Below are 12,747 nucleotides of genomic sequence, written 5' to 3'. Positions count from 1 at the left end.
CGTATATCTCATCCCATGTTGTGGGGCATCATTTCAGGTACTGATAGAGGTGAGGTTGAACGAGGCAAGAAGCATGAGTAGATTGTGCCTGATGTATGACATTTGGAGATTCCTTGCATGTAGAAAACCTTATGTATGGGATGTTTTGATGCATTAGTTGTATATGAATGCATATAGGACTTAAAAGTTGATCATTGATGTCGTTTAACCATTGTGCACCTATTTTGGGACTTTGATCACTTGTTATTTCTAAGTCTTTGGTATGTAATCATTTTGAAGAACAATGATGTAATGGTATATTTGAATATGGATGTAATATGAATCATGTTTTTTATCCTTTAGATTGTAAAAAGATTGTTGAGTCATATTTTATCCCTTGGGATTATGTAATGAATTCTTAAATGATGCAACTATTGAAGCATGATAGGAAGTAAGATTGCCAATCAGGTGTTATGGAGAGTGGGAAGTAATTCCCCAAAAAAAATACATGAAAATAGAGATTTAGTGCTTTGCCCAGTGGAGGGGGCTTAAACCTGAAAATGGAGGCTTAAGCTCGCTCAGGGGGCTTAAGCGCCCTGGTGCACCTGTGCGTGGAGAGCGCCCTGGTGCCCAAGTTGGGAGCTTAAGCGCCTTGGAGAGCGCTTAAGTGCTCTGGGTGGCCTAAACATACCAATTCCCACTGCCTGTGTGTGCTTAAGCGCGTTGGAGCACGCTTAAGCGCTCTACCGGGCAAAAAAATGTTCGAATAGCGCGCTTAAGCTCTCCGAGAGAGCTTAAGCGCGCAACCCGTTTTCAGCACGAACATGAGTTAATAAAATTAGCATAACTCGAGCTACAGAACTCCAAATTGAGTGAAATTTGAACCTATGTAAAGCTCACACATAGAGATATAACCCTGTAAAATATGAGAGCCATCGGATGAGTATATCAATGTCATTATAGGATTGAAGTTGATGCTCTAATTCTGAAAATTTGATTTTGTCAGCTTCATTGCGAGTTTAATAACTCCGGCTATACTTAACCAAATGGTTATTGTAATATCTTTTCGAAAAGCCCTAGATGTCTAATTTATCATAACTAAAAGGTTAAAGTTAATTATTAAGTATAGTGGTCTCAGATTAGAGAATGTTACACGGTTACAATTACGATTTTGTTTTAAAAAGAAATTGTTTTGTGAAAAGTTTATTCGTAGTTTTAACTAATCCATGTGATTGTAACTGCGCTTAATATCATATTTTATGATAATACACTGGTCCGGTAACAGGGTGTTACATTTTAATGGTATCAGAGCAGTTTCTTAGGGAAACTTGTGAATTGTTGTTATGTCTGCTTGGTGTTTAATGCTTTATAGTTGTTTTAGGTACTCTTTATGATAATTGCGTATGTGATCACTGAGTATGGGCATGATCAACTCATTTCTTTGTGTAACATGTGTAGTGTCATGACGAGGAACCGGAATAACGCTGAGGCATCGAATGCCAATGCTCAGCCAGATCCTATTTTGGCTGCTCTAGTTAGGCCCCGAAGTGGTCGTGGGGCATCAGGTGGACAGTCTGATCCCGTAGCTGAAACTCTAGCAGCTGTGCAAAGGGAGTTGACTGCTAGTTGTCAAGCTAATGAGAATTTGATGAAGACAAATGAAGATACGCGAAATGCTATGACCGCGATGATGAATGAGTTGAGGACGCTGAGGGGTGCTAGACATGAGAACCAACCACCCATTCCTCCCCCTCACACTACCACGCCTACTCCACATACTCTCTGTGTAGAGGGTGGAGCGGGTAATAATGAAGAAGGGGCTAGTCACCGTGATGATGGCTCTAGTCATTATACTGCGGTTCATCAACCACATGTAGAACATGTTGGTGGGCCAGACGAGGATGAAAGAAGATTGACTGCTTTTTGGAAACACAAACCTTCATCCTTCATTGGAGGCTATGATCCATTGGTTGCTGCGAAATGGCTTCAGGCCATGGAGAATATTTTCAGGGGGATGAGATGCCCTGATGCACTGAAGTTGGTTTACTCGGTGTATATGCTTGAAGGTGAAGTCGAGGATTGGTGGACGAACACCGTGCAACCGTTGGAAGCTGAAGGCCAAGAAATCACCTGGAGGTTGTTTGAGACTTTGTTCTTCGATAACTACTTTCCTAGAGAGGCTAGGGAAAGGAAGAAAAATGAGTATAATGACTTAAAGCAAGGTTCGATGTCAATTGACCAATATTTCACCAAGTTCAATGAATTGGTGAAGTATGCTAACTATAGGAGAGCCTTACCTACTACGGCCGAGATGACCTCAAACTTTCAATGGGGTCTGAATGAGAAGATGTCTAATTGCGATATCCGTGAGTTTAGCAAGTTTGTGAACCAATGCCGGAAGGTGGAATAAGTTTATAGTGTGCCAAAAAGCAAGAAGTCTTCTGAGGCACAAGCATCTGGTGCTAGTGGAGCAACTGGCTCTACTTCAGAAAAGAGTAAGAATATGGATGAAAAGGAGAAATTACAAGCGAGACAATCAGAGGAAAAGTTTAAGAAAAGCGGGAGTCAACAAAGTTGGGACGATGAAAGACCCATGTGCCCAAGTGTGACAATTGTGGCAGGCATCACAAGGGCGTTTGTTTGATAGGCCAAAACGTATGTTACAAGTGTGGTAGACCTGGTCACTATGCGAGGGATTGTCCCCAGATTGTGGGACGAGTTGCTCATGTGCAAGTGGTCTCTGATCCTTCAGCAGCGGCACATGTTAGCACTTCGACCTAACCCCAACTAGAGAGGTTCCCATACTTAACGGAAGGTATGACGCATGTAGATAAATATGACATGCATAGTTTATTGAGGTTGGAGCCACACATGCTTAGACTGTGGACTCAATTATGATTGTGTGATTAGTTATGTCTAGTAATTAAAGACTAGACGATGTATAGATTGTTAAAAGATGGTAAGTTGTATGCAATGACCTTTCCATGGATGTGGTAGTATTACCTCCATGAGGATAGTATCCTATGAGATAGAGAATTCTCATTAAAGGTCTATATTGAGGGGAACTTCCTTTAGAGTTAGCCTTTAGGACCACCTTGTGGTCAAATACCTAAGAGAAATAGCCCATAGCGGATCTCTCTTGGAAGTTCCATCAGATGAGATTTTTTTACGAGGTTATTTGTAGTACCACAGAAGGTCAGGGTTGATTATTGAGTGAATAGGTATGACCCTTGAGGAAAGTGAAAGATAGAAGTCATTGAATGGGAAGTGTGCGAGTGAGGAAAAAGCACATCGAAAAGTCTCGTGTTAGTATGTGGGGATAGTCATTGATTCTCGAAGCGGCCAGACGTTACAAGTGGTATCAGAGCAGGGCCTCTCTTCCATTACAGTTCGGTTCGAGGACGAACCAGGCGGAAGCTGGTGGGCATATAACATCTCGGGCGCTGACGAGGGCGGGGAGTGATCGCCGATGCGAAAGGGCATGGACAAGGAGCGGCTCCTGACAGGCTTCCAGTGGGGGGTTACATGCATGAATGCATCGAATCGACACCCGAAAGAGAGAGATTCCAAAGACTGTGCAGGTATATGAGACTGCACAGTTTGGGATAGCTTATAAGAATTAATTGGTACTGTCTATACTAACAAGATGCATCTTCTTTTCGGTAACCCAGAACGGAAGAACTCCATATGTAAGAAATCTTTAATTTTGAATTTCAGTGATAGAGGAAGAAGTCTTACTCTATATCTTTGTTGTTAATTTTGTCCATATAACTACTATAATTTAACACAAAATAACAATTCATAATTTTATCACACTCTTATTTAGCGCTTCAAACACCAACTAGATATGGGTATGTTAGACTCTTATCCTTTTCTACTCCTATTAAACTCTTTTATCCTATTTAATTTGGCCTTATACTATCCATTCCGTCAAACAAAACGTATAAGGATATTCAAAATTCTGCGTTTGGTAAAGACAATAAATAGATTAATACATTTAAAATTTGTTTCTTTTACATTCATTCAATCGGATTTGATCGTTTGATGCAAACAGAAATGACATTGCCAAAAGGAACTCTCAGGTTCGTTTCAACAATTAGACAAACAAAATATAGACTTAACTTTTTTAAGTTTCAAATAAACATAAAACTTCAACAATCCTTGTACTTAAAAAAAAAAAAAAAAACTTCAACAATCCAATGAATTGCTTGGATGACAACAAGTACCTTGAAAATTGAGAATATAGTCGTTGTGACTTTGGTTCCGGTTGCAATTGTAATTACTAACTCCTTACAGTCCTATAGAAGGTTTTTCAATTTTTTTCAATGTAAATAAAATTGGTGGCAACTTCATATTGTGTTTTTATTTATTAAAATTAATTTTGGGTCGTTACAAGGCAGCAAATTTTGGAAGAAAAAAAAAACTATTAAGGGCAAGAAGGCAAGATAGACAAGAGAGGATCAGCGACACAACACACACACACTAAGAGAGGAGATTTTTTTTCTATGAACAAAATGCACCAAGAAGAGAGGTAGAAAAGAGGAGATCAGATTGGGGGGAAAGTTGACAAAAAAAAAGAAAAGAAGAAGAATGGGTGACGAGGGAGAGTTGTTCCTTCCTAAAGTAAAGCTAGTGAAGGATTTCTAGTAAAAGAGCACGGACATAAGAAGACAAGGGGCTGTGTTACACAAAAAGAAAAGTCTTCAAGCTTCTTGCATCAAGTATGCCTTGCGATTGTTAGACGAAGTTGATCAGCTGCCAAGTAAAACTCACAAATGCTGCCAATAGCTTGTGACTACGAATATTAAGGATATTGAAATATTCTCCTACGCATCATTGTATCTTCTTCATCACACGGTGCATTTGAGGTAGGTTGATGCACTCTTCTTTGGCTTACATGATCATAGCATTTATCTTTTAGTCTATGTGGTCATTCTCTTTATTTTTATTAAAAATAAAATAAAAATTAAAAGAAGTTAACTTTGTAGATAAAAAGTCGTCAGATTATTCGATTATGAGTTCTACGAACGAGAGTTACGGCGGTTCACCAAAAATTCCACCCGATCCACCTGACCCACTAGAAATCATGCGAAAAAGTGTTAAGAGATCTAAGAATGGAGATGAGTTTTCTCCAGATTCGTCCAATCGGGGAGCAAGTTTAGGAAATATTATGGACCGTATCCCTTCCGGCAAACCACGGTCCTTCGTCGAAGCCCTTCGAGCTGCTGGTAACACAAAGGGGGTCGAAGATACTTGGCAGGATGACTTGACTGAAGAACCGAGTGAGCCAATGGACCCCAGCTTGGGGGTTATAAACGACCAGGGATTTCAAGTAATCTATGGGGAAGACGGAACAGTGAGGATACGATGCACGGAAGAAGCGAAACAGAGATTGTGAAGTCCTTGGAAAATGCAATTATTGTTAAGCTTCTGGGCAAGAAAGTAGGGGTGATGTACATGAAGAGCAAGCTTGGAAGTCTCTGGGCTAAATCGGGATCTATCATTGTAGCTGACTTGGGAAACGACTTCTACTCAGTGAAATTCGCAAGTGTTGAAGACCTCAACCTGGCCCTAACCGGAGGTCCGTGGGTGTTGATGGGCCACTACCTGGCCATCAGGAAATGGGAACCCTTCTTCAATCCTCACAAAGAAAACATTCACACAGTTGCAGCTTGGATTCGCTTGCCAGGTATCCCTCAAGAATTCTGTGTTCTTTCCTTTTTGAAACTGATTGGAACTACTATTGGTAAGGTGCTAAAAGTAGACAAAACAACCTCTACGGGTGATAGAGGGAAGTTTGCTCGACTATGTGTCAAATTGGACCTAGCCAAGCCCCTGAGAGGGGAGTATATTCTGGAAGAAGAAACTTTTAAGGTGGAGTATGAAGGACTCTACTTGATATGTATAAAATGTGGCAAGTATGGTCACAATACAGAATCATGTACAGAGTGTGTGAAACCGAATGATGTCAACAATAAACAGGAAATGCATGTGGCTGAGCCAGAAAAATCTCAAGTACACTCCTCTGTGGGACCCTGGATGATAGTACAAAAGAAGAAATTTACTAAGTTTCAAAACCTCCAGCAGGCAGAAGGAAAGGGAGAAAGAGCTTTTGGTGTTGACATCTCCAACAGCAAGGGCTCCACATCGCAGACTAGAGATAAAGGGAAGGAGACAGCATCAACCACTCTGATTAAACCGACTCAGAGATCCCCTCCAGGGCTCAACTCGGGGGGCCACAAGGAAAATAAAGGGAGTGTTTCTGCTCATCTTGGTTCTACAATTACTCCAAAAAGTCAAACTGCAAAAAAAAATCTCCTGCAAAAGTCAGATACAAACCCAAAGGTTCAGATGAGAAGCATTCTTTTATCTTTACCTCTACAGTTCAACCTAGTGGCAAAAACCCTCAGCCAATAGAACTCCCTTCATCCAGCAACCCTCCTAGGAAAAAGGAACCGAGGCATGCCCCTAAGCCTCCTATACCCAGTTTCATGTGTCCCATGAAGGATACTCACCCTGTTATAACAGAAACAGATCTAGGCCCCAAAGTTGATGTCACAAATCCAAACAGCACTGATATTGCATCTGAGAACTGCGTGTTATGTGCTGTTGCAGAAAATATTTCCGAGATGGAAATCAGCAAGTCCTCCAGTGATGAGCCTACAAGGAAGAGTAAGCCTCCTGATAGAGACACAACAGATTGCATGGAATTAGAGAAGATGAATTTGGATGATGCATCAGACCCGATGGTAGAAAGTAACCAGGGACTTTGTAAGCCTGGATCTGACTCAATTATCCAATGAACTGTCTCGTATGGAATTGTAGGGGTGCAGCAAAAAAATCTTTTAAAACATCCCTTAGAAATTTTATAAGGAAGTACAAGATAGGTATGGTTGCTATCTTAGAACCAAGGATAAGTGGGGCCTCTGCCTTGAAGAAAATAAAACAACTCGGATTCAAGAATTTTGTCCTAGAAGATGCTGTTGGCTTCTCAGATGGGATCTGGGTTTTATGGAAGGAAGATATGTTTAATATATCTGTTTTGGAGAAATCAAATCAGTACATTCATCTGTCTGTGTCTACTAATCAAGTTCCTTCCTTCTTCCTTACTGTTATTTATGCCAATCCGCAAGAGGAGGCACGAGAAGCTCTCTGGTTGGATCTAGCTAGGCTTGGAAAGTTTATGACAGGTCCATGGGTTATGATGGGGGACTTCAATGAAATTGCCTCCCCAAAAGAAAAAAGAGGGGGAGCTCCTGTGAATTTGGCTAGATGCAATAAATTCACCAACATCTTGAATGACTGCAATGTAATGGACCTGGGTTGTCTTGGCTCAAATTTTACCTGGAGAGGCTCGAAGTGGCTGCACTTGGATAGAGTCTTTAAAAGACTAGATCAGGTGTGTGCCAATGCTGAGTGGAGAACTACCTTTGATGAAGCTTCTGTCAAAGCCTTGCTCAGGCTTAATTCAGATCATAACCCTCTGCTTTTAACACTTCAGCCCCTTGACAAGTCCTGGAGAGAAAGGTCTTTCAGATTTCTGGCTGCTTGGCAAGAGCATAGAGACTTTCCCTCCTTTCTGAAGAAAAATTGGTGTCCCTACTCCAGTGCTAATAATTGTCTGTCTAAGCTGGTTAAACCTTTCAAAAGATGGAACAAAGAGGTATTTGGCAGCATACAGGGGAGAAAAGATCTTTTGTTCAAGGAACTTCAACAGATTCAGAACAACCATAATCTGAGTTCAGATGACTCTATGATAGAGCTGGAAAGGAATATCCAAACTAAAATTAACCGGGTTCTTCAATAAGAGGAGGCTATTTGGTTTCAAAAGGCTAGATGCAAATGGATAGAGGATGGGGACCGCAATACAAGGTATTACCATACTTCTACCAGTATTAGAAGGGAAAAGAACAAAATTCTAGAGCTCAGAAATGATGAGGGGCACCTTGTTAAAGATGAAGCCAGTTTGATGAATCTTATCCTTGCCTTCTATTCCACTCTTTTCACTGAAGATGTTCCTGTGAGACCGTGGCACAACACTAGCAATTCTTGGCCTGGAGATGATGATTCTAACCTGGCAGCCTTGAATATGCAGATTTGTGACAAAGATATTAAGGCTTCCTATTTTGATATGGGAGCCTTAAAAGTCCCTGGCCCTGATGGATTCCCTGCCTATTTTTTCCAGAAGAATTGGGAGTTGGTGGCGGAGCAAACTTGTGCCTTAGTGAAGCGGTTGTGGGCAAATCCTGAAGGCATTAAGGAGATTAACAAGACGCTTCTGGTTCTGATCCCAAAGATTAACAAACCTGAGAAGATAGCTCAATTCAGGCCAATAGCTCTCTGCTCTGTTTTATATAAGGGTATAAGTAAACTCATTGTTAGTAAACTTAAACCCTTACTCCAAAAACTCATCTCTCCGCATCAAGTCAGCTTTGTAACCAACAGAAATATCCAAGATAATATTGTGATTGCCCAAGAGATGGTCCATTCTATGAATAGAATGAGAGGTGAAAGGGGATGCCTTGCTATAAAGATTGACCTGGAAAAAGCTTATGACCGACTTTCTTGGAGCTTCATTCACCAAGTGTTGTTGGAAATCAAGCTGCCAACCCAGCTGATCAATATAATCATGCACTGCATTTCTTCCACGGAGCTGGATATCCTTTGGAATGGTGCTAAGACTGGCTCCTTAACTCCTAGCAGAGGTCTCCGACAAGGGGATCCTATTTCCCCTTACATTTTTGTCTTATGTATGGAGAAACTGTCTCATATCATTGCTGATGCAGTTGATAAAAAAGCCTGGAAACCTATGACAGCAGGGAAAAATGGTCCTAAAATCTCTCACCTCTTATTTGCTGATGACCTCATGCTTTTTGCAGAAGCTAGTACTGATCAAATCACAATCATTATGGACTGCCTAGCTGTATTCGGTAACATCTCGGGGAAAAAAGTAAGTATCCTACAATCAAATATTTTTTTCTCTAAAAATATCCCTGATACGCTTGCTAATGAGATTGTGAGAATTAGTGGCTTTGTGCAAACTAAGAATCTTGGCAGATACCTGGGCTACATGATGAAACATGGTAGAGTTACCAAAAATCACTATGGAGACATCATGGACAGAGTGCATAATAGACTTCAGAGCTGGAAAAGACAATGCTTGTCCATGGCGGGTAGAGTCACTCTAGCTAAATCAGTTATTTCAGCCATTCCTATGTTCCACATGCAAAGCAGTCTCCTTCCAGCTGGAATTTGTGATGAGATTGAGAAACTCCAAAGGAACTTTATCTGGGGTGACACGGAAGACAAAAGAAAGCATCACCTTATCTCATGGAAGCAGCTATCCCTACCCAAGGATTCTGGTGGCCTGGGATTCATCAACCTCAGAAAGCATAATGAAGCTTTTTTTCACAAAGCTGCCTGGACTCTTCTCAACTCCCCCGAGCAACTTTGGGTGAGGGTGCTGGTAGCCAAGTATGGTAGGAAAAAAGACCTTACTAAAGAAGCTAGCTGCAAATCTTATGATTCCCACTATTGGAAGGGCTTGTGTAAAATCTGGACGAAGGTCCTGGAAGGGCTATGCTGGCAGATTGGTGACGGTACCAAGGTTAATTTCTGGACTGACTCATGGTCTGGATCAAAGGAGAATATACTCACAGTGGCTATCTCTCCTCCTACCTTGGAAGATTTGGATAAAAAAGTAAGTGATTATGCTCTCCAACAGGAAGGTACATGAAATGCCCCCCTTATAAGGCTTCACTTTGATATGAGGGTCTCCAATCTCATCCTTGCTATTTCTCCCCCTGGTCAGGCAGGAGGTGATGATTATCTTTTCAGGAGTAACTGGAATCCTGGTTCCTCCCTTGTCAAGCTTGCTTATAGTAATCTAATGGGCTTGAAGGATCTTCCTACCAATAGATTGTGGACTAGAATATGGAAATGGAAAGGACCAGAAAGAATTAAATTTCTGCTTTGGAAGTTGGCTCATGACAGATTGCTTACTAGAGAGAGAATTGCTCACTGGGGTAGCAGCACTGACAGATGTTCTAGCTGCTCAGACAAAGTAGAATCAAGTTTACATATTTTTAGAGACTGCAAAGTAGCTACCGATCTGTGGAATCTTCAGCTACTGCAACCTCTTCACCCTGGTTTCTTTGATATGCAGAATTTTGTTGATTGGATTAACTTGAATCTAAAATTTTCATCCAAAAATCATTTGGATTGGAGAGATTTTTTCTTTCTTGGCTGTAATTTTCTTTGGAGTTGGAGGAATGCTACTGTGCATGAGGTAGACTTTATTCGCCCTGGTAATGCTGCTGATTTAATAAGAAACTATTTAGAGGGTGTCATTTCATCTAGAAAGTACAATCTTTTTGGTCCTACCTGTGAGTCTCTATCGGCTGCAGCCTCTTCTTGGTCTCTGCCAAAGGAAGGTGCTGTGAAACTTAATATTGATGGGGCTGTTGAGGGGGCCAAGGCTGCTTGTGGAGGTCTTGTCAGAGACTCGAAAGGCATCTGGATGGGAGGTTTCACATTTTTCCTGGGGTCTTGCTCTCCTTTTGTAGCAGAATTATGGCCATCCTTCATGGTTTATCCTTTGTTTGGTTCAAAGGCTTTAGAAGGATTGAAGTGGAAAGTGACTCTTTACAAGCGATAAGCTCTCTTACCAAGAATGGTAATGATTCCCGTAAGCTTCCGTTGGTGGCTAAGATATGGGATTTCTTGAAGAAGGATTGGATTGTATCGTTTGCTTATGTCCCCAGATCCTGCAATCTGTATGCAGATTGGTTGGCGAAGGAAGCTCTAAACTCACCTTATGGTCCTTCTTTTTTCTCCTCGCCTGATCAGAGGCTGCTGCCCCTGCTGTCGGCTGACATTATGGACCCAGGAGATGCTGCTAGTTTACTTCTGTGTTAATTTCTTTGCTTCTGTTTTTTGTTTGTTTTTTCCTTTTCTGTTTGCTTTGGGGCTTTAGCCCCTTTATACAAAAAGTCGTCAGATTAGGGGAAAATAATAAAGTAATAGAAAAGGAAGGGGGTAATATGTATATTTTGTCTACTTTGGCTCCATGACTTTTACGGTTAACAAGATTTGAAACCTTGCACAAAGCTTTGGTTTTGTTTCTTGCAATGGAGATGCAATTGGAAGCACTTGAGTGGATAGCCTAGTGCAGGACTAGCATGTAGAACTTTTATTATTTTATGCAATTAAAATTTTCTTATGTGTTGTCAGATTAATTAGGAGGGATTAGAGTTTTATTGTTTGCTTTAAGATATAATTTGTGTTTGCTTACAAAAAGAAGAAGAAGATATATTTTGTGTTTTGTCTATATTTCATATTGATGTGTCATTTACGTTTTAATAGAATTACATATTTTAAATTGGTTTATGTTCTTAATCTGACTCATTCCGTTTCTGTTTCGTATTTAACTTGTCCTTAATGTTGTTGGAGAAATTGATTTAAATTAACATGTTATACTACTTTAAGCAAACCCAAGGAAAAAGGCTGTCATTTTTGGTTTAGACTTAACTTGTTATTGTTTCATTAAAAATAGTTTAACTTTAGAAAGTATTAGGAATTAATGTATATAAATAAAAAAAATAAAGAAATAAGAGAGTGGTGTTTTATTTGTGGTAGATTTCATTCTCTATTTCTAAAAATGATGAAGAGGTTGTTAAATTTATGTTTATATTATTTGTAAGTAACTTGGTTAGAACATTTTGTTTAGATTTGAAAGGATATTATCATGTATCAACGTGCCATTTCGTCTAATGTGATTAATTTTGTCTTTGTCTTATTATGAAATGTAGATATTTTTAATATTTACATTTTTAATAATTTCTAAAGAAAATTTTAATCTCCACGACGATTGATAGTGTTGATTGTATGGCTTGCCATCCTCAAGCATTGTCTATATCGTAAGAGTCTTGGTATAGCAACGCTATCTTGGATTCTGTTATTTGTACAATGTGGATTTAATTTTCAAAACAAAATATTTTTATCAAATTCTTTATGGTCAGTCCAAATACGTTTTAAAATTTTGTTTTAGCTTTCTTCTGTCTCACGCGACGATCGACAACGTTGATTGTATGGCTTGCTATCCTCAAGCGTCCATATCGTAAGACTCTTTGTATAGCCGTGCTATCTTGGGCTCTGTGCAATGTGGACTTGTTTGAAATCAATTATTTTCAAAATTATGTTCTAATAAATTTATGAGTAAACACTATTTTTAGTCCCTGGCAATAAAAAAGGACCAAATTGGTCCCTGAAAGTACAAGAAAAGGGCCACTCTACATATTTGGGAGTTGACATAAGGACTAACATGACCCTTTTTTAATAATTTCAGGGACCAATTTGGTCCTTTTTTATTGCCAGGGACTAAAAAGGACTTCGTAGATATTGACAGGGACTAAAAAGGGTGTTTACTCTAAATTTATTTTAAACTTATGTTGATTCATGAGATGATATACGACATTGATTGTGTGTTGGCTACCCTTAAGTGTCATATGCTTCATAAGGATATACGTATAGTCATGCTATCTTATATCTTGTAAGATAACTTTCAAAAGTTTTAAATTTAACAAAAACATAAGAAGCTATTTTATAGAATGACGTAGTTTTGAGTTCTTCAATGCAATAAAAGATACGTCGGAGCAAAATCTCTCAGTCAAGTTAAAAATAAAGCTTTTATAATTTTCTTTTCTTTTCTTGTAAATATTTTTATTATCCATTTTGTTTTGTTTAGATTAAACAAATATTCTAAAATTA

This window comes from Gastrolobium bilobum, unplaced genomic scaffold (assembly GCF_033153095.1).
Source record: "Gastrolobium bilobum isolate Gb01-03AN ecotype WA unplaced genomic scaffold, APGP_CSIRO_Gbil_v1 utg16185, whole genome shotgun sequence".
Lineage (NCBI taxonomy): Eukaryota > Viridiplantae > Streptophyta > Magnoliopsida > Fabales > Fabaceae > Gastrolobium > Gastrolobium bilobum.
This window is presented reverse-complemented; position numbering follows the sequence as displayed.